We start from the raw sequence: 23,489 nt of genomic DNA on the forward strand, positions 1-23,489 counted from the left end.
GGTGGATGACGTGTCCGGCCTGCGGCCTGGCAGTTTGACACCCATGCAATAGACCCATACCTTTCTTCATAATTATACAGATTCACTACATTTTCCAAGAATTGAAAATGTATATTTTGGAATATATTTTACAGTAGCACATTCATACTCTGTGATAGTAGCATTAAATGAAGCTAATTCACATACTCTTTATTTATTAGTTATTTCATTTATATCCCATCTTTTTAAGGCAATTACTATCAACACAGTCATCATATAGCTCATTGCTGCTGCATAATATACAGATCTTTCCCTGAAGCATTAAAACAAAACTTATTTTCCTCTTGTTGCATGGGAGGGGAACAGAAAATGTGTCATTCTTGCTTTAACTCATGATAAAAGTTGTATGTGAGCCTTTTGCCTAGAGTAGACAGTCTTGATTCCATCTCTCTTCCTCTTCCTTCCAGTAACAAACCTCACTACCTAATGAAAGTAAATAAACACATGTATGATTGGTTCTTGAACCACCAGTCCCTTTGCATTACAGCTTATTTATTCAGAGAGAGTTTACAGCAGGAAGTTAGACAAATGCAATCTTGATTCTGTAATATTATTATCTATTATCATACCACCTCCATTTCCAAGGAGGTTCTTTATCACAATTATGTTACAGTCGTAGTAAGCACCTCTCCTTAATTACTGTTTCAAACATAAGAAACTGTGATCATTTTCAAAAAGGCACACAAATCAGCATATAGCTGATCAGAAAAAAAAGTCAAAGCCAAGACATAGCAAAGTAAAAAAGAATGAATACAAACTAAAAAAAAGTGCTTATAATAGTGGTGGTAGCTAAAGTAATTTCCTGTACAGGTTTGAATGTACATATGACAGATGGGTTTACTTTGGTTTCCAGCCAGTGTTACAGAAGCCAGCACTGTGTCTTATTAAGAGATCCTCTTTAGCTGCCAGACTTTATTGAACAAGAAAAATAGGGTATTTAATTGGCTTGTCAGAAATATTTTGCATCTTAATTCTACAGAATCCGGCCACTCACTTACCTATAAAGCAGATGCCAGTTCTTAATACAAACTACCAATAGAATAACTGAAGGATTACTGGCCAGCAGCACAACAAAATGGTTCTTTGACAAGCTATTGTGAAATATATGTGTGTTATAAACCTTTATAATCAGCTAGCAGTTCAGAAAGATATTTCAGGCAAAGTTGGTGTGATTTTCTAGGTAATCCATTAATGCCACTCCATCAATAAATCGATCATACCTGAAGTGCTGAGAATAGCACCCTTCACTACTCGTGAAATCTTTAGCCTATTTGTGGTAAGTAGGTTATTCCTATCAATATCTGCTAAGCTTGTAAGCCGCCCTGAGTCTTCGGAGAAGGGCGGGATATAAATGGAATTAAAATTAAAAAAATAAAATAAATCTATTTTGAAGCAAGCTCCCTTGAACAATTGGAATTCTGAATAAATATTCACTAGAGCAGAAACACCAATAAATGAGTTACAAGTGCAAACACATTGAAGGTCTCCAAATATAGATGGGGCCCCTCAATTTACAACCCCCATTCAGTGACTGTTGGAACTTATCGTTGCTGCTGAATGTGTGGTACTTTATTAAATTTGTATGCTGACCATCTTGCTATCAAGAGCGATGGATTCCAACTATCATGGTTTCTGCCATCACATCACCCCTGCAGTTACATGATCACAATCTAGGTACTTGACAACCTGATCTGATCATTGCAGTATCCTGCAGCCATGTGATCATAATTTGTGATTGTCCTTGCTGGCTTCCCATAAGAAAAAATTATGGGGAAGCCATCAACAGGTCTGAAATCACAGTCATTTAAGGTCCTTACTTAATGATCAAAAGTGATTCACTTAACAATGGGAACTAGGGACTGGTGGAACTGCCATTGCTAGGTTACATGCCATCCACTCATTTAGTAACAGAAATCCCAGTCCCAATTACCATCATTAAGCAAGGACTACCTACTGTATGGTACATAAAATATTGGAATAGGAACAGAGATATCCAGGTGTAGTTCTTCCCATCTGCCAGGAAAATTATTGGGGTGATTTTGAGACAGTTGCCATCCACTATTTACACGAATGTTTTGAAGACCATATTTTGCCTTTAAAAGAATGAAGAGATGGAAAGAGTGTTCAGCTCACATTTTTATTTTTTTATTTTATTTTAATTCCATTTATATCCCGCCCTTCTCCGAAGACTCAGGGCGGCTTACAAGCTTAGCAGTAGCCTTCATTCTATGTATATGCCTGCTTATTAGGGCTTTCACACACACACACCCCAAGCGGCATTATTACAAAGTCAGCTTAATTGCCCCCAACAATCTGGGTCCTCATTTTACCTACCTTGGAAGGATGGAAGGCTGAGTCAACCTTGAGCCTGGTGGGACTCGAACCTGCACTAATTGCAGGCAGCTGGTGTTACTTAAGGAGGCATTAGCCCACTGCTCCACCACTGCTCCAATTCTACTAAATGGTCTATAACTTGCATATCAGTGCCTGTATAAATGTCATAGGAAGCAACTACTGTAATACTTCTATTTTTTCTAATTATGTACCAAGCAGCAAATACAGAATATAAGAATAATTTGTCTCTATAGCATCTACTTTTCAATCTCTGAAAAATTTAAAAATCGCATTCTCTTCCCAAAGGCATAACATTTTATATAAACCAAGGATTGTCAAAAGGCTGATCTTAGGGTTGAATAATTAAGAATTAACTATATATTTTTCCTACCAACATTTTAAGAAGTTATGTTACTAATATGTAAATATCTTCTTTTATATCTTTTTTTTAAAAATTCCATTTATATCCCGCCCTTCTCCGAAGACTCAGGGCGGCTTACAAGCTTAGCAGTAGCCTTCATTCTATGTATATGCCTGCTTATTAGGGCTTTCACACACCCCCCAAGCGGCATTATTACAAAGTCAGCTTAATTGCCCCCAACAATCTGGGTCCTCATTTTACCTACCTCGGAAGGATGGAAGGCTGAGTCAACCTTGAACCTTTTTATATCTTGCCTTTAGAAAAGAAAAAAGTGGCGAACTTAAAAAAAACGTTGACGTGTCATTCAATAAATAAAGCTCATTGAAAGATGTTTTTGAAATGTATACATTGTGGAAAAAGTTATGCCAGTATACAACAGAGGAAGGAAAACAGATGGAAGCTTCTCTCAAGGGTAGTATAGATTCAGCAGCATTACATTCTTTCCACAATATGTGTGTTCCTTTGTTTCTCATAAGTTAATATGTTTCAAGATTTAGAACCATATTTATTATCATTCATAAGCACAATTAGCTTTTAATGCATTTTTCAGAAGTGCTGGAAATTTCAAAAAAGGATTAAGATTATTTAAATCTAAGAGCGAAGAGCTTTGAGTCAGAAACTGCTCTTCCATGTAACCTTTCAGGCAACACATTCAGCGTCTGATGGTTAGGCTTTGCAGCTGTTCCTTCCTTCCTTCCTTCCTTCCTTCCTTCCTTCCTTCCTTCCTTCCTTCCTTCCTTCCTTCCTTTCTTCCCGATCTTGTAACCCAGAATTGAAGCAATATTTATGTTTAACTGCCTTCTGATGTAGTAGAAATATCCACTGAGTGAAAGCTTCATAACCCTGAATAAATTTTTCTGTTTATACCCACTAAAAATATATCTGGCTGAGAGTTCCACAGATATAGAAGACAGTGGAAAATATCCCTCCCAGATTTTATTGAAATATATAGAAGTTGAAAACAAAACACTCTACTAACCAACAGCCAACCATCCACAGACATTATTTGATAAGAAAGGAAGTACATTAATAGTTGGACATGACTTGGGAATTAGAGGAATGGAAAATAGAAAGTAAATCTTTCTACGTGGAAGTTCCATTTTCTTGGTCACAAAAAACATATTCTTTTATTTTTATTTATTTTTTTTATTTTTTATTTATATCCCGCCCTTCTTCGAAGACTCAGGGCGGCTTACAAGCTTAGCCTGAAGTTCCACTGAATATAAGCATGATTTTTAAACACCTCATTTCCCACTATTCCTGGTTGTAGAATAACTATAGAAAATTTCTTTAAAAATGTTTATAAACATAAACAGTGACGCAACAGGGCCTCAAAAAATGAAAGTTCCTAGCTCATGAAATGTCACAGAAACTCCATGGTATATATGGTTAGGAGAAGGGAGTTCGTGACAAAAGATCCTTTTAGATTTTTTTTAATAGTTGTATTTTGAGAATAAAACTGTACACTTGATCATTGAAGGCAAGGTACATGTGCACTTTTAAGAACAAATTGTTCTGTACCAGCCTACTACCGGCCCTGCAGATAAGGCAGGGACAACCCCTTTACAAGAAGGCAAGAGGCTGGAACTAAGCCTGCCAAATTTATGGACACAAAAGCAAACAGAGCAAAACAAGACACGAACCATGAAACAGGAGCTATTCAAACGGTTGCCTTCAGCAAACCAGCCCTCCCACACATTCCCCTTTTAAACAGTTCAAGGCGTGGCTTCTCTCTGCCTCCTTCCGAGGTGCCCCATTGCCTTCCTCTGTTTACTTCTGATTGACTGCCTCCTGCGTCGGGTGTCCTTGAACAGGGCCAGCTGTGGGTCATCTTCATCCACGCTGTCAGGCTCACACAGCTGGGTCTGCGTCGTAACCAGGTGGGAGGGGGCTGGCTGAGGGCTCTCATCAGCAAGCTCTCCAACACCCCCGTCCTCCTCCTCTGAATCGTCCGACCCAACTGCTGAACCCACAGGCTGACCCTGAACCACAACACAAATCATCTTCATTTCTACATTCAGCTTTTGGTACTCTAGATTTCTAAATTAGCTCTGTTTCCTAGAAAGCGCTTGGCTGGTCATGACAAATTGATCTATTCTAGTAATAGTCACCAACAGCTGAGATATCAATTACTGATGTGTCTGTAACACTAAGAAAGTGTTGTCAAATGATCATTATAGCTTTACTGTAGTGTGGTATTCATCAAATAAAACTATAAACTAGCCCAGGGGTCTTCAAACCTGGCCCTTTTATGACTTGTGGACTTCAGCTCCCAGAATTCCTCAGCCAGTCACACTGGCTAAGGAATTCTGGGAGCTGAAGTCCACAAGTCATAAAAGGGCCAGGTTTGAAGACCCCTGAACTAGTCTTTAAGATGGCAGCCTTACATGTTTTGCTTGTGGACAAGGCACAGTAAAAATAGTAGAATTTCTTTTCCAAGTAAAAATATGGCTACATAGCAGATTTAATTCGAAGAAGGAGGAGGAAAAAAAATATGAATTTCTGTTTCTAATAAAAACACTACTACTTCCATTTTTATCTGAAATACCGAGTAGCTAAGTGACCTAAATTTGAACTGAATTATGCAGTTGCTTGAATAAGACACTAGAGGGAAACAATACAATATTATTCAGTGGAACCTCCAAGCTGTAGGTAGTTTTAGAGAAGAGCACTTATTTAGGAAGACTTGCAGTTGAGGTTCACTTCCTCCTTGTAGCCTCACCACCTCAGCTTTCCAGAAAATCTCCTTACAACTGGAGTCCGAAACATACCAACAAAAGTTGTTAAAGGTAAGGTAAAGGTTCCCCCGCACATGCGTGCTAGTCGTTTCCGACTCTAGGGGCCGGTGCTCATCTCCATTTCAAAGCCGAAGAGCCAGCGCTTGTCCGAGGACGTCTCCGTGGTCATGTGGCCGGCATGACTAGACGCCAAAGGCGCACGGAACGCTGTTACCTTTCCACCGTAGTGGTCCCTATTTTTCTACTTGTATTTTTACGTGCTTTCGAACTGCTAGGTTGGCAGAAGCTGGGACGAGTAACAGGCGCTCACTCTGCTACGCGGCACTCGGGATTCGACCCGCCAAACTGCCAACCTTCTGATCGACAAGCTCAGCGTCCTAACCCACTGAGCCACCGCGTCCCTTATAACAAAAGTTGTTACAAAAGCTCAAATATGGCACCACTAATGGTGCAATTGTGTAACTGTTGAACTTAGTTGTGGTCTTGATTCACTCAACTGACTTACATAACTGATGCAGCATTGGTAACTTTCCAAAGAAGGCAATTTCTAAAATTGGTACTGTTAAGATATTTCTCATGATTACCAAATTATAATATCAATTATCATAGTTTCATTAAAACAAAATAAGACACCAAATGCGTTTAGTTAAAACTGTGTTTAGAATTAGACAAATAAGAAATAAACTAGTACAAATTCTTTTACTCTCTCTCTCTCTCTTCCTCCCTCCCTCCCCCACATCCTCTTACACACAGAATTATACTTTTTTTAAGTGGGGAAAAATATTTCTGCATTTTCTCCCTGAAAAAATTGTTAAATTTTATTTCATAACAGGTGGGCCAATTAAGCATGTGGAATCAAGAATTAATTTGTTAGAAGCACCAGCCAATGTGCCTTAGTCTGTTACATTATATTGGCATGGTACTTATATAAGGGCATGATATAAATATTATTTTTATATTATTTTTCCCAACAAACATGGCAGTTGACTATATCCATATGAATTTGTGGTTCAACTCATTGATATAAATATACTGATTCTGAGATTCAGCCAGTGTTTACTGTTTTCATTCTACATGCCATTTACAGTAAAGATATCTAAGACTCAAGTAAGTAAAGTAAACCTAATTCCACATGGAATAATGTCTGTTTTGGCTCAGGTTTTTCTCCAGTGAGAGGTGAAGTGAGCCAATTTCCCAAGCTATATGAATACAGAACCTTGGATATTTTTTGCCTGAAGTGGGGAATTTTTTCCAGCATGTGTTACAGGAGAGTGCTTGACCTGAACCTCTTCCAGATAAATGGTCAGATGCTTCAAGAATATTAAAGCTGAGCGGCTGAGTGATTAATCGGAAAGCTGGCCATGAAGGTGATCATCATAAATATTCCTCTCCTCCAATATTTGATCGAGCTACATCAAAACTCCAGGAGAAAAAGTAACAAAACGTTCCATGGTGGCTTGGAGTCATACCACTTTTTTTTTTACAGAAGTTCAAATTTATCACACAAACTTGGTTTTCCTCCCCCAAGTTCAAAAACAAACAATATTAAAATGCAGATTAAAGTCTGGGGAAGTTTGCAATGGTGGCGAATATCAGGGAAAGTTATCAGACTGTTGGGGATTATTTATAAGCTAAAATACAGAACATTTCTGTGACATGTTCAGTTTTAAAATCTTAGCTTAAAGCATCTGCCAATTATAATTACCGGTTGCCTGGACATCTTAGCTGCCTGCTGGGCACTGAATTTCTGTATTCCCTCAACCCTCAAAAACCAGACGTTTGAATAACAAGAATTTTTAACTTTGAATAACAAGGAGGCGGTAGGCAGCCAGTTTTAAATCAAATCCCGGTTCTGTAGAAGAAAGTTGGTTAATATAAAATCTGTAATCAAATAGTAATAATCTGCATAAATTGCAAAAAATATGACATGTGCCACTCAATGCCAATTACCAAGGCAAAGTGGCTGAGCTTAGAGGTCACTGATCTCCAATCCTCAGGTACAAAAAAGTGTGAAAAGGATAAGGAAGCAGTAGCTGACTTGCACAGCAGATGCAATGCCACCAAAATGTGAATCCACAGAATTTGCTATGTGCAATCCTGGAAAGCTGCTGAAAGTAATAAAATCAATGTGGAGCTCCATGGCCCAATCAAACTCATCTACCTTCCTATCTAAACCAAGTTTCGTTCTTTGCCCTCTTCAGCTGGTAAGCAGCTCCCTGAATTAAAAGTTTGAACACCTTCTAAAGAAGTTTGGAAAATCTTTTTTAAAACTACCCAGCTGAGGTGTTAAAGCTTGGAAGATGGGTTCTTACAGACACCTGGGAGTTAACTAGTAGTAGATGTTAACACCACCATGTGAAAGTCTTGCCAGGTTGTTTTTAGGCAGCTTCTGCTGATCTTTTCAACACATTGTTACTAACTTTAATTGTTTTCTCTCCCTGCTCAGCAAATGAGTATATCAGAGGGATCAACACAAGAACAAGAGGGAAAAAAGAATGGCATGAATTTTTAAGCATCCCAGTTGAAGAGAGACACTTTGTAGCTGAGATAGGGGTGCTATATATTACAAGGCATATATTAAAACCTACTGGGCTGGTAAGGTGAAATATGTTTCAAGCACATGGTAAAAAAAACGTAACATCTTAGTTATGTATAGATTATATGAGTCATTAAAAGAAAAAAGTGACAAGAGTATACATTTTTTAATTTGTGTTTTCTTCCTACTGACTGCATAGACACTGGCTTCCATGTTATTGTTATTGGCAACAATTCAGAAGGATGTTTGTTGCTGTCAGAGCTAACCTAGTCCAGCCTTTTCAAGATCAACTCAGATTGGCCAGCGCTGTCACTTCCAAAGCTGAGAGACTTAAGAGTCACGATATAAACAGAGACAATAGCTGCTATTGTATGTACCATGGTTCTATTGGGCCAAATGTTCTCCTAATTATCAATTATATTTTCACTGAATAGAGCAGGGGCGTCAAACTCATAACATCGCGTATTGTGACTTTTTTTCTATTGTCGGCAATGGGGTGGGCGCGGTTTCGGCATGATGCATCCGGCCTATGGGCCGGCAGTTTGACACCCCTGGAATAGAGAATCCAACCAGGTTCAAATTCCAAATGCAAGCTAAAACAATATGATTATATTTGGGACACGTTGGGCCCGCATTTTTAAACCAAATGTATTATCAAGGGGTGCTAAATTAGAAGAAGACAAGCTGGAGGAAGAAACAACAACAATCTGAAGCATGCTGATGACACTCCTCTGAAAACACAAATGATCTGGAAGCTGAAGCTATGAAAGTCAAGGAGTACAGTGAAAAATGGGACTAAGATTGGTCTAGGACCAGTCTAGGACTGCTCTAGGACTGAACTAATGACACAAGTACAGCAACCAGCCTTATAATTGACAATGATCATCTTGAAAGGGTGGTTAGGTTCTGCTTTTTAAGATGAACCATCAATAATAATAAGGAAACCAGCAGATAAGAAACAGGCCACCAACTAGCACTTTGTAGAACAATAATAAAGGGTTTGGAAAAGATAATCAGGTGTTGAGATATCTATATACCTACAAACATCAGGATCATGCATACAATGGATTTCTTTGAGATATCCTACGGAAATAAAAGCAGAACTTGAGGGGGAAAAACAGGATTGAAAAAAATACTGATGCTTTTGAATTTTGGTGTTGAAAAATACCCAAGATAATGAAGAACTAGATCATAAATCGGAGTTCTTGAATCAGTTTTTGCTCAAGATACAAATGATCAGACTCAAATTACCGTGTTTTGGACACATTAGGCAAAGTTCTAAGTTGCCTTGAGAAGTCTATAACGGTAGGAAAGAAAGAGAAACAGCAGCAAGGATTGACTCAATTGCAGCAGTGATAAAGACCTCCAGAACTCTATGTGATTTAAAGCAAAGAATTAAACATGCTATATCAACATGCAGATTCAGAAATTGCTATTCTCAACTTTGAATTGCTTAACCCAGAGGTCTCCAAACTTTTGGGCACCAGGGACCAGTTCTGTGGAGAGAGGTTTTTCCGCGGACCAGAGGATGCATGATTTTTTGTGCTGCCTGAATCCCACGGATGGGGCTTTGCTTGTTTGTGCGGACTGGTTTTTTATTTTTATTTTTTATTTTAATCCCATTTATATCCCACCCTTCTCCGAAGACTCAGGGTGGCTTACAATCTAAAGCACAAATCAATGTGCTTAGCAATAGCCTTCATTCTATGTATATGCCTGCTTATTAGGGCTTTCGCCCCCCCCCCCAAGCGGCATTATTACAAAGTCAGCTTATTGCCCCCAACAATCTGGGTCCTCATTTTACCTACCTCAAAAGGATGGAAGGCTGAGTCAACCTTGAGCCTGGTGGGACTCGAACCTGCACTAATTGCAGGCAGCTGGTGTTACTTAAGGAGGCATTAGCCCACTGCTCCACCAAGGTTGCTGGCAAGCCGTGGCCCGATACTAGTCCATGGACCGGGGGTTGGGGACACCTGGCTTAAGCTATGCTGTGTATTATATACCACGCTATTAATGTCTTTGCCTGTTCATGTATCTCATTCCTATGGATACTTCTGCTCTTTGTTGACTGAGCTTATAACAAAACCATCAGCCTCTATTTAGTCACCTTCCACTTAGTTCAGGGGTCTTCAAACCTGGCTCTCCTTTTATGACTTGTGAACTTCAACTCCCAGAATTCCTCAGCCAGCATGCATGGCTGAGGAATTCTGGGAATTCAAGTCCACAAGTCATAAAAGGGCCAAGTTTGAAGACCCCTGACTTAGTTGGATTTTGTTGCTATCTGCTGCTGTTCTGAACTGTTATGTAAGCATTGGCTTTGCAATTTCTCAGCCTGGGTTGGGGTGGGAAAAAATGAAAGTGCTTGCCAGCTATTGGCTGGCTAGCTATACTGTCAGCATCTCTACTGGGGTGGTAAGGCTGCTCAACTGCTGCTTCTGGCTACTCCAATCCCTCAATTGCAAATTCTTCCTCTCCTGCACCATACAATTCTTCCTCTAACCTCTATCCATACTCTTGATGCTTTCAGCATTTTCCTTGTACTGTATAATTGAAAACTGGGTGTCATCCTGTGCTCTTCACACTTCCTTAAAGTCCCAGAGGAGAAATCAAAGGAAAGGAAGAACTCAAGCTGGTCATAAAAAAGCTTTCTTTCCTTTCTACCCTATGTTGTAAATCTAAATTATATTGCACAGGAAATAATATGGAAAAAGCAGGACCATCACTGGTTTGCATGGAGTACTTTTCATTTTTTTTCCCTTACTTTATGGGCTGATCTGTATGCCACCTCAATTACAGAGTGACTCTAGGCAGCTTACACAATAGACGTAACTGTCAGCCCTTTCAGGTAGGTCAGTTCAACAAACAGATCTGGCAGGGATTCTGGGAATGTTCTTTATTCTTATTAAAACAGTTTCCCTCTGTCTCATCTTAAGGATTCACCCATTCCTTTCCCATTTCCAAGACCCCATTTCTTCAGAAGAGATAACAAGCCATACTTTTAACGGCACCCAGAGACCATTAACAGCTAATGCAGCTTGCAGAACAGAGTTTGTAATGGGCAAAGTGAGAAGCACCCATAACTACTCTGGAGCCATTTTTAAAGGGGATAAAGCATGACTCTTGCATCTAAAAAAAAAACTTGCAAAACAGACCCTGTCATAAAACATTTTATTGCATAATGAAAAAGAGACATTTTCCAAGATGCGATAGTCATTAATCTTTCCATATGTGGACAATTTCACCAAGACTTTATCTCCATGACAAATACTTTCCATCTATGACAATCATATGAAAAGGCACTAAGCTTCAACGTTAATCACTGCTAGAGTATATTGATGGAGTGACCAAAAAAACTCCAAATAGGAGTTTCTCCATATTTCTAAGCTGGGCCATTACACTTTCATACTTAATTAGAAAGATTTTCTCGACTTTTCTAAGTTAGCCTTAGGAAGACAATAATTATACTTTTTGCCTATTTTTCAACAAGATGCTTCCACACATATTTCTAGTGTTCAGAATAAGTACAGTATGTGATCCCTCTGTAATCTTATGGCCATATCAGCAGCTTTGGATTGTGGGAAGTCAGCTCCCCAGAGAAGGAAATATTAAAAGGGCAGAAAAATGTATTTCCTAAAAAGATATTGAAGAACCAGGAAAGCATGCCCAGTTTTCTTAACAGTCCCAGGTCTCCTTCCCCCAAGCAGAAAACCAGTTTTATAGACATGCAAATGTAAACCATCAGGAAGGTTACAGCTGGAAGCTTAGGAAGACAAAGACCTAAAATCTACAAACCCCAGCCCCAGGGAAGCAGGAATTTGAGCTCTATCTCCTATTTGGACATAATAGGATTGACCCACCACCACCAAGAATACCAGAAAGGCACACCCAGACTCAGGTCAGAATACGTGACACAGGAAATACAAAGCCTGAAACAGGAAATAACTCCAAAGAAATGCTCCAGGGGGTATAAAAACCCACTCCCTACATGTGCTCAGTACTTTTTCTGCTGGAACCATCCTTCTGTCTGGCTCTCCTCTGCAATAAACTGTAACCTTCTTCCTAAAGCAGCCACCATGTTGTTTATCCCTGGCTTGGACTGAACCATGTTGAAGACTTTTCTTCCTACAGGATCATAAGGCGCTCATAAAAATGCTGCATCTAACTGTGCTGAAATACATCATCTTAGATACAGCCAGGAAGTGTAAGAGAAGGTTTTCCTTTCTGTGACACCTCTAAAGCTTTACAACTTTCTGCCAAAGGTCAGCCTTACCCCTTTATTTTGTTGCCCTGCTGATAGACATTATTATTCAAGCATTCAATTGTCATCTAATTTAGAATGCATCCACTGAGATGAATTTGAATTTGATTAGATGCTGATTGGATGTTTCATCAATAGGTTTCATGGTTTTTAAATCAGGTTTAATTGCACTGCACGTTAAATTTACATACATTTTAACAATCTCATGTTTAACTGTAATTTGTTGTATATTTTAAAATTATTGTTAGCCGCATTTGATGACAATGTATGGAGCTGCAATACATGATCATCCTCATCACAAAAAATCCCTACATCTAAACATCTGTTCTGCCCTGCCCTTCTTTCTTTAATTAACAATGTATTTTAGTGAAAAGTTATGTTCAATCTTGAAAGTCTTAAAAATTGTGGCATCAGGTTTTTTCCCCAATTCAATGGCCCCCTGTCCCCTTGGAACGTAAACTCCCAGAATGCCTTTCATCAAAAGGCACCAAGTTGGAGTAAAATAAAGGAACTTACTTTGATTATAACCCACATTAAAATATTATCTGTAGAAGTGTACTAAAGTTTACTAAAATCTATAACTTAAATAATTTCTTGATTTTCAAGTTCTCTTATAGATTAATATGAAAATTAATTAATGACCTAAATCCATTTAATATTGGTCAGCATAAAAAACAACAAAGAAAAGTTAAAAAGAAACAAAGAATATAAATTGGTCAAAATTGAATGAACTCTTATGCAAGAACAGAGATTACTCAGGTTTCTGACCTCTTATAAGGCTTTGCTTTAAAAACACTTTGAAAATTAAAATAAAATATTGGAACTAAAGTGAGAATTACTTTAAGAGTAAAACAGATCCAGTGACATAGCACTATCGAACTCACGATTTAAGCTATATAGCCCATTATTAATTCAACAAAGGATCTATAAAGTTTTTGATGGGTACTGAGAAGCTTTGGGTTTGACTTTTTTAAAAGTCACAAATCCTTTGTGAATTATTTGATTTGGGGCAAATTCATACAGTGTTTTTCTCACATATCATCTGTAATAATTACCAAGCTTCATGCACTTGGCAAATTACTTACTCTAACAGCTGCCTTGCCATTCTCTCTTACACAATCACATCGCATTTTTTGTTCCTTAAGTGGATTGTGTGAATTCACCTTTTGTAAGGAAAAGATTGGAGTATAAGAGAGGGAGCTGACACAGTACAATTATAAACTTTTATTTGGGCAAAAGGCAGTTACCTAAAGATCATTCTTTTCTCCAGGGTCCCATCAGCACTTGGTTAAGGAAGAGAGGAAAGATGAAACAATTTTTTAGCTTTGAACCCCAAATGATTTGTACTTACCCAAACACACTGACTGCAAGAACAAAAGAGCAAGGAAAATGCTCTTGGCCAAATAAGGAGACTTCATGTTTCCTGAAAGAGAACAGAAATCGTTATCATTTCAGCCCTACTGTAGGTAATAGGTCTGTCTTCTAATGGGGCACTCATGCCATCAAATGAAATAAGATCACACCCACAAATATATAATAGCAAAAAAGTGTCCCCAAAATGTATATATGAATTAAAGAAAACATTGAATTAAAGAAATCAATGTATAGTTCTTTCTTTTTTTTATTTAAAAAGTTTTACAATACATTTTGGCTTTAATCCCCCCCCTCCCCCACCCCCACCCAACCCTCCCTATCCCTCTCCCCCATTCCCTCCTCCCCCCCCCCGACTTCCCAGAGCTAAATACAGGGTATAAAATCAAAAAACAAACATAAGCACCCCTATGTTATCAGCAATAAACTATTAATTCTATCTCCCTCTAGCTCATGTAAAATGAATACAAACAATATTAATATTACAAATAAAGTAAAAAAGAAAAAGAGGAAAACAGAAAAAGAGCTTTACTCAGAATAGATTTTCTTAATCCCAGTCCTTATTCATATTAATTTCAAAAAAAGAAAAAGAAAAAAAAACCTTTCACCTACTATTTACATTCTCCAACCTTTCTCTAATTTAAACAAATTCTCAGTTACGCGCCAAAAGCGCCTATCTCTATTAACCTTAATAATCTCCAACCAAACTAAACCATGATCAAAAATAATTCTTGCATGTATCACGCCAAATGTCTCGCAGTTAATAAAAGAGTAGAAAAAAAGGTTTAAGCAGTCTGTAAGACAACTTGTTGTTAATTAGGAGCTTGCATACCCATTCTTAGTTCAACACATACTTTTAGTCCATAACCCTAATATACTTTTCTAACAAGCAAATAACATCAATCTTAAATTGTGTTAAATATTAAAAAAAAACTTTCTTTCTCCTCTATGAATTTAATCCATTGACATTCTAATTTAAAAATTTAATCACCAATCTTAACGCCCCAAAGCTTTTGGAGCACGTCTGTCATGTATAGTTCTTTCTTAAAGTGACCATAAAAACAGAGGAAAAATTATTCGGTTCTCCCTATTACCTGACTTATAGAATAATAAGTGTATGCAGATGATTGCAACTTTGCAATACTGGAATACTGTTGTCTTCTGATATATAATATTGCTGGCTTATTTGCTTCTTGCTGCACACCAGACATATGGCATGTGTTACTTTTTCCTCTCTCCCCTACTTGTGATTTACCCACTGTGAAAGAAAACAAGCCTTTCTCATTTTTTCACCCAAGTTTTGATTGGGGATTTGCCAAGTGGCCCTAACCCTGCCAGGTCATTGTTACAAGATCCCACTAGAATGTAGGATAAATTAATTGTTTGTTGAAAAGTGTAATAATTCCAGAGTTTCATAATGAGTTACAGACAGCAATAAAAAAAGGCAAGGCATGGAATGAGCGCCAGCAGCAAGCAAATATTAAGATATCTGAACTAATGCAGTTGTGAATAATGAATACTATAATTAAAATTGCATTTGCAGAACAGATCAGATTAGCCTGCCTTTTAGCCTAGGTACTGCACTGAAGCTGTGCTTCTTGTATGTACTTAGTGATCAGAGATTGGTAGCAGAAATTCCACCCTATAAATCTTGCTGGATAGCCCAAGGCCTGGAGTATATGGCTTATGTTGGCTGTGCATCCCAACAAGGACTTACTCATCTGTTCTGTTTTTGACAGAGCTGTTCCCCTCAAACAGGAGAACATCATGTTCTTCTGCCCTATATGCTAAGTAAATTTATACTGAAGTGCTTCATTAGATCCAATCAGTATTCCAATATAAACAGGTTTGCCACTTTTTCATCTATCTCCAGTCATGCAAAAATTTGTGCTTGGCAAGCTCTAAGTGTAAATAACCTTTCAAAGCAGAATTAGGACAGAGTGCCACGATGACTGTCTTTGTAGAGGAGAACAACGTTCATGGTGGCAAAAGCATTTCATGAAGTAAGATGCATCTCACAAAAGCTTGTGTCTGATTGATTCCATGATTTAGAAAGAATCGCTGTCCTGATCATCAGCTATCCTCAAGTCACTGATCCTGAATGACTCAGGGACACAGATGCCCTTAGCAGACCAAGTTCATGCAGTAACGGAAGCCATTTTCCACAGAACCCTATCATCTGTTCGTAATACTCTCTCTTTTCTATCAAATATAACCATGGTTCACTTGCTACTATTTGTTACCTTAAAACTAGATTACCGAAATGTTGCCTATGCTACATTCCCTAAAAACTAAATGGAACATCCAATTTAAGCAAAAGTGACACTATGTCTAGTTATTGCGATATTGTTTAGCATTCATTTCCTACTATATTGTTCTAGCTGTGAATCACTGACCAAACAGTTCATTTTTAATACACCTGTTTTTGCCTCTTCTTCCATGCTGTTACCAGTCTCTCTGGCCAATCAAGGATGCTGCCTCATCGTAATCATTTGTCCCATGAGGTTCTTGAACAAAATGTATAGGCTTAATTTTCAGCATATACAGTACGCTATTTCTGTGGATTCTTGATACTCATTGAGGTTCGAGGTCAAAAAGCTTTGAAAGTACCATATGCATTATTTTAGTGGACTGATTCTCAGAAGCTTAAGGCAGTAAGAGTTTTCATAGTACTGAACAGTTTTAATTTCCAAGTCAACATTTTTTTTATCATGCTAACCTGGTCATCACTTTTCTATATTTTGTTTTTAGATGTTTCTCGAATACTAATATATGGCTGCATTTCTGGGTAGGACGAATTATGATTCTAAATAAAAGAGACAGATTTTCAAATTCAAGATACTACAGGAATGTCAAAGCATAAAGAAGGGACAATAGCACTTTAAAGGGAATGAAAACTGCCTAAAGGAAAACATTCCTTTCTTTTAAGTGGAGCTTCTACCAAAAAAAACAGGGGGGGGGAAATCTCAGTGGACTATTTCTAGTAGAAGATACTTTATTCTAACGTGTTCTTACACCCTGAGCACAGCTGTGATATGCTAGGAACTATATTAACATGCAAGCCAACAAAAGCATTTTACTGTGCCTCCAGGAAAATTGCAGACATGGATTATTTGAGCATACATTTATAGATACTGGAGGAGGAGAGAACAGAATGAAATATAGCTGCAAAGCGATTTGACTTGTGTCTAGAGTGTTTCCTTAGAACCAGCTGAATTAACAGCAAGAAAATCTGACTTCTCATCCTGTCTTCAGCACAAAAGCCAACAAAACTATTGTATCTCACTGTGGCCGGTATCCATTGTTTTTTTCCTATGGCGAATTGACTAATCAGTAATGTTACAGTGCTATATTGTGCAGGTACGACAGCTATTTCAGATCTTCTTCTGTTCACATTACCAGTTATTAGAAGCAACATGAAGATTACCCTTGCACTGTATGATCTACTAGAGCCAGTAAAAAATTAATATTCTCCAAAGACACTGCAAATATAAAGTTCCATCTACCATATGAAAATGGGATTGGTAAAAAAGCAGAGAGATGATGACTTATTTATTCAGAATCCCACAATGTTGTATACTGTGCTTTTTGACAATTCTTCCAGTCTTATAGTCTAGCCACGTTGAGTTTTAGAAGAACAAAAAACTAAAAAAAAATTACTAGAATCTAGAATGACATACAGTCCAGGAAATAACTAGGGAGTATTCAATGAATGAAAAGAGTTTGATCTGAATGTTAGATTAAAGACAACCATAGATAATCATATGGTCAATTAATTCATAGGAGCTTATTTACTGGCAAAATATTCATTCCCGTTGCAAAAATGCCTGTACCCAAAATCTAGAATTTTGCACAGCAATTCAAATGAGCTGCATATACCAAACAATGGAAATATCCTTAAAATCACAGAGCTTATGGCTGAGTTTGATATTGTATTCTAGAGGCATCTGGGATGTTTCACCAACCAAGTTATTTACTTTGGAAAACAAGTCAGAATGAGATCATACAGTTACTGGCAACAAAAGTCAAAGAGAAGATTGCTGCATTTCTGAACTCAACAAGACATTACACTGTTATTCAGGACCACATATCTGTCGCAAGCCAAATGGAAAAAATGACTTTAATGGTTCATTTTCTAACAGCAAATGAAGTGGAAATATCACAGCAATGGAGATCTCCAGAGAGCATTCTCTCAAATGCCTTTATACTGACTATATTCCAGAAGATGCTATGATAAATGCGTTTCTTAAAATGCTAACAAGATAAGGAAATTGCAATAGCTAAAACAAGTGGTCAAGGCTACTACAGCATTGTCCACCTGAAAAAAAAGATAAGTGTAGATAAGTGCAAACATAAATCTGAGAATTAAGTCTTCATATATATTTTTCTTATTCTCTTAATTTGGTGGAGGCTGTCTGCTGAGCTTTTAAAATGTAATTCAATGTGTCTATCTGCATTGATGCATTAATAGAAAACACTGCAGCAAGTTCTGAGGCATGATGGGAAAATTGAGTGGGCACAATTAAGCTACCAGGCACCAATTCAGAAGCCAGATGATGCCCAATTGCCATGTTAGATAATACTTTCACTGTTGATGGGATAAAAATGATTTAACTTCAGATTTCGAAGTAGTTTAGCTCAAGAGCCTACAGGTCATACAGCTGGGGAAAAAACCAGCACCTTGGGTGCTGTAAAATATTTTTAAATTCTTCCTTCAACCTGAGGAAGATCTTCACCAACAACGCACTGGGATCAGTTTTGACATCACAAATGCATGCCAGTGATTCAGACGATAAACTGAAATATATAATTCAGTCAGATCAAAGACTCTGTATAGAAGTAGGATGAAGACTTTCTTTTGAACTGTGTTTGTCACTCTGTGAGTTCCTTTAGCATTCCTGCAATAGCTGCCAGTAGAGAAGACAGCCACTCCAAACTGAAATTAATAAAAACAGATAAATACACAAGAAAACCTAGTTGGCCTTCCTGCCATTTCCGTGGCCTGTGGACCGTCAAATATTTACAAAAAGAAGGCACAGAAAGCCCCCACCTGGATTATTCGCACAAATTAAAATGCTGTGCAGATAGGAAAAGTGATATTGGCTGTTTATTTAAACTAAACCAGTGAAAATAAAATGTGAGCAAAGAACAAACAATAAGATCTTTCTTTTCAGCTGCCCTTGCAAAGCTAGTACATGACAGCTGGGCTATGGTTACTTTTAGGATTTCAGCCGGGACACGATAAATTGAGCTTACATCAATTTCCTTTTAAAAATGTTGTCAACCTCTTTAATTATGAACAATTTACCTACTTATCTAAGAAATCCTGTGCTACTGTGGTGCAGACTTCAGTCCATCGTGCTATTTCTGTTTTCATTCTACCTCAGTGTTCATATACTGTATTTCAGGGGTGTCAAACTCAATTTCATTGAGGGATGCATCAGCATTGCGGTTGCCCTGGGGGGTGTGTGGCCAAGGTGGGCATGGCCTACTGGGTGGGCATGGCCAGCTCTACATCCTTCGCATCAAGGGTGCCTATGGGGGCCTGGGCAGGAGTGGGACAGATCTGAGGGTCTCTGGCAGAAGGAGGGTCTCTGGGCCAGGGCCAAGGCAGTGGGGGCCGTTCCCTCACTGTTTCCGGGCTGGGTTCACGGGCCGCATGAAACCACTTCGCGGGCCACATCTGGCCCCCAGGCCTTGTGTTTGACATGTCTGCTGTATTTCAAAGTCCTAAAATTCTACTCTAAGGCTTCTTTTTAATATTCTAGCCTCCTATGCAAAGACCTACAGCTTTGGAAAAGGTTCTGATGCTAGGAAACAAAAGACCAGAACAGATGATCAGGCAAAAAAAATGTATGTGGTCATTAACCGTTGACACTGACTTGGTAAACATAATCAAAATATAAAAGAACTGTAGTTTAAAATAAAACAACTGAGGGAGGGCTGAGCCTCAGGAATCTATTTCTTCAATTTATCTCCTTGTTACTTCTGGGAATACTCGTTCTGCCTAAACACTTGTGTCTGCTTTTTTTTATTGTTGTTTTTTTAAAATCCTTTTTTTTAAAAATGCCAACCCAGCAGTGCATTTTTCTAACAGTCTAAATACTAACAAGACAAGTGTCTCTTCAACGTACAGGAGCTTCTTAAAGGAGAGGTCAACTCACTAAGGAGTTGACTAGGCAAATTGAGCAAAAGCATTCTTCTTGTGTAGGAGCATCTTTAAAATACTACTATTAGAAAAACACAAATGTGTGGATTCAATCAAAGGGACTGATGACTTTATATCTGAAAGAAAAATATCTGAGACACCCAAACCTGAAGCCATAGTTACCAACTGCAAGGAAATACTCTGTTATCATGGTGGTGTATGTGTGCATGTGGAGGGGGTGTGAATACTCAACTGAATACTAAAAGACCTGAAGGATGAGGTATCAGCATAACAAAGTTTCTTTTATAGAGATCTGTTTACTAGGGTGTTCAATTACATCTGTCTGAGGCCTTAACTGTGTTCTCTTTCTACATTCTACAGTCTGCTACCAACTGTCAATCTATCACATATAATAAATAGCCCGTCTCAAAACTCTAAATGCATTGTTATATAGAATAATTTTATATTTACGTACATTGGGTTTAGTAGTAGCTGGTAATTTGGTAACCAATTGATTATAGTCTTAAATTGTTTGGCTGAACTCTACCAAGTTCTAAAATACTAACAAACAATAGCCCAGGAGTGCCTAATTAACTTTGGAAGGAGTGGGAGGGGCTGGAGAAATGCCTAAATACTAATACAATTCCTCACTATTGCATTAGATTTAATTAGACTTAATAAAGGTCTTATTGCACTGTTAATCGCTAATGCAGCTTTAAGGTCTTAAGAGGCTGAAAATATGAATGAAATGAACATGAAGAAAATTTTTAAATAGGTACATTTTGGAGAACTTTAAAACATGAAACAGTTCAAAGAACTCACCAGTGCCGCCTTTTTAAAACTAGTATCACTATGTTGATTAAAGTATTTTAAAGCAATTTTTAGTTGCGTTGTTGGAATCGTGTATCTTTTGATAACTATAGAGCCTGTTGCTTGGTTATTTTTCACCAGTCTTAAAACTGGATAATAAGAAATTTCAATAAGAAATGGAAAAATAAGGCTTAGGGTAAATACTTTCATTTGGGCAAGAATGACACTCATATCATAATTCTTAAAAATAACAGATAAATATATAGGATAATCAGAAGCAAAATTGATACTGACAAATGTGTTTTTCTTCCTCGCAGTAGGTGGCTTATTTTAATTTAATGAGTTTTGTATTTTCTGAGCTTTCAGATTCCATGATGAAGAGCTGCCTGCACTGGAATTATAAAGTACTTTGGAATATTGTAATTTTATGGCTCATTTTGTAAAAGCTGTTGAAAACGAGATTTGTTCCATGAAGAATCTCCCTATCCTACCCCCACTGCTCAGAGTGATTAAAACTCGTTCCTTAATAAATATGGTTTATTGGCATTTTATTTAGAGAATAAACTTTATATTATAGCATACGGTTATTGTGGGATGGTAATAACAGGACAGATAGGGAACAGTCATTCAAAATTGTTAAAGCTGTTATCAGAATAAACTAGAGAAACAAAGATGATAAGGTGTCTAGAGGCTAAACTGCATGATGAATGATTGGGGAAAACGGGTACGTCTAGTTCAGGGGTGTCAAACTCAATTTCATTGAGAGCCGCATCAGCATTGCGGTTGCCCTCAAGGGGCCGGGTGGGTGTGGCCTGGGTGGGTGTGGCCTACTGGGTAGGCGTGGCTACAGTGCGTATGGCCTGCTGGGTGGGCGTGGCCAGCTCTACATCGTTCGCATCAAGGGTGCCTATGGGGGCCTGGGCAGGAGTGGGACAGATCTGAGGGTCTCTGGCAGAAGGAGGGTCTCTGGGCCAGGGCCAAGGCAGTGGGGGCCGTTCCCTCACTGTTTCCAGGATGGCTTCGCGGGCCACAGGAAACCACTTCGCAGGCCGGATCCGGCCCCTGGGCCTTGTGTTTGACATGTCTGGTCTAGTTGCTTGCTGCTGGTGCTCATATACAATCCAGGACTCAGACAAAAAGAAAGACTGGGGTGACATGATAGCAGTTTCCAATACCTGGGGGGCTTCCATAAAGAAGAGGGGGTCAACCTATTCTTCAAAGCACCTGAAGGCAGGACAAAAGGCGATAGATGGAAACTAATCAAGGAGAGAAGCAAACCTAGAACCAAGAAGAAATTTCCTATCAGTTAGAAAAATTAATCAGTGGACCAGCTTGCCTCCAGAAGTTGTGGGAGCTCCATCACTGGAGGTAGTGCTTTTTTTGTAAAAGAAAAAGGTGCCGGAATTCACACATGTCATACAACCCGCCTTGCCTACCCTACAAGGTTCCATCCAAAAAAGGTGCCAGAACTCCGTTCTGAGCGTTCTATGAGGAAAAAAAGCCCTGACTGGATGTTTTTAAGAAGAAATTGGACAGCCATTTGCTTGGAATGATATAGGGTTTCCTCCTTGAGCAGGGGGTTGGACTAGAAGACCTCCAAGATCTTTCCCAACCCTATTATTCTATGTTTTATTTGGGAAGGCAACACAGGCCATTATTACTACATCTTTTACATGCAAGAGATCCTTAACAACTGAATATCAGACATCAGAGCTGGAAGGATGGATATATGCTTCCAGTTGAAGTAATTAATAGCTGGAGAATAAAAGAAACAAAACACATAATACTCTCAGTTTCAGACTACCTCATGTATTCAGTTAAATTGGCTTAATGACTCCGTTGGTTTTTCTGTTGTCACATACACAAACTCCCATGTAGATAGTTCTTAGATCAATGCATGAAATGGTATATATTGTACAAATAATCAAGTTCGGAAATTCAGTGAAAGCCAATTCAATGGAATTTTGTACTAAATTGAAGAGTTAATGCCTCCCAATCACTTTATTTAATTCTGGATATTTCAACCCTGATTTTTTTTCTGAATCTTCTCTCAAAACATTATATTTATCAAAACCTCGATTACCTCAAAGTCTACCACAAATTTAAATGATTTGCTTGATAGTTAGATGGGCAGTATATAAATCAAATCAATGTTTTTTTTAAATAAATAAACTAATATTTTTCACAAATAGATTTGGGAGGTATTTGGTAAACTTTCCTCTGTGCGCATATGGTCAGGCATTATGGGAAGCACCATCAGCTCTTTGTTTGGATTAAGAAAATGTAAGTCTCACTGTGAACTCAGTTTACAATTTCAAATTCCAAAGAGATCACCTATAAGCCACAAGCTTGTTGACTGGTTCCAAACACAGGAAGAAATGGCATTTAGTCATTTCTCAGGATCTCAAAGAAATGTGCTAGTCCAAGTTAAGGAATCAAGGATTGTATATGAGCACCAGCAGCAATCAACGCAAATATAAGAGATTGGAAGAATGTTAACATTTAAGTACAGCTAACAGGATTGTGGAAATCCTTCAAAAGAGACCCTTCTAAAGACATGACAGTACTTACAAAGCACCTGTTTCCAATTTGTTGAAGTCAACATGACTTTTTTTCAGGCTTCTGAGGTTGCTATGGAAGTTGCTACTGACCGTTTCCAACCCCATGACTATTTTCACCACTTTGCTTCTGATATAAACATTTACCTCTTCACATAAAAGTTTCAGCATTTATTAAAATCTCTAAAGATAAGTGAACCATTTGCACACCAGGATGGTATCTTTAGCTTGCAGATCAGCTGAACACATCCTAAATATTAGTGCCAAATTATCTGA

The sequence above is a fragment of the Vipera berus genome (assembly GCF_964194415.1).
Source record: "Vipera berus genome assembly, chromosome: 5".
Taxonomy (NCBI): Eukaryota; Metazoa; Chordata; class Lepidosauria; order Squamata; family Viperidae; genus Vipera; species Vipera berus.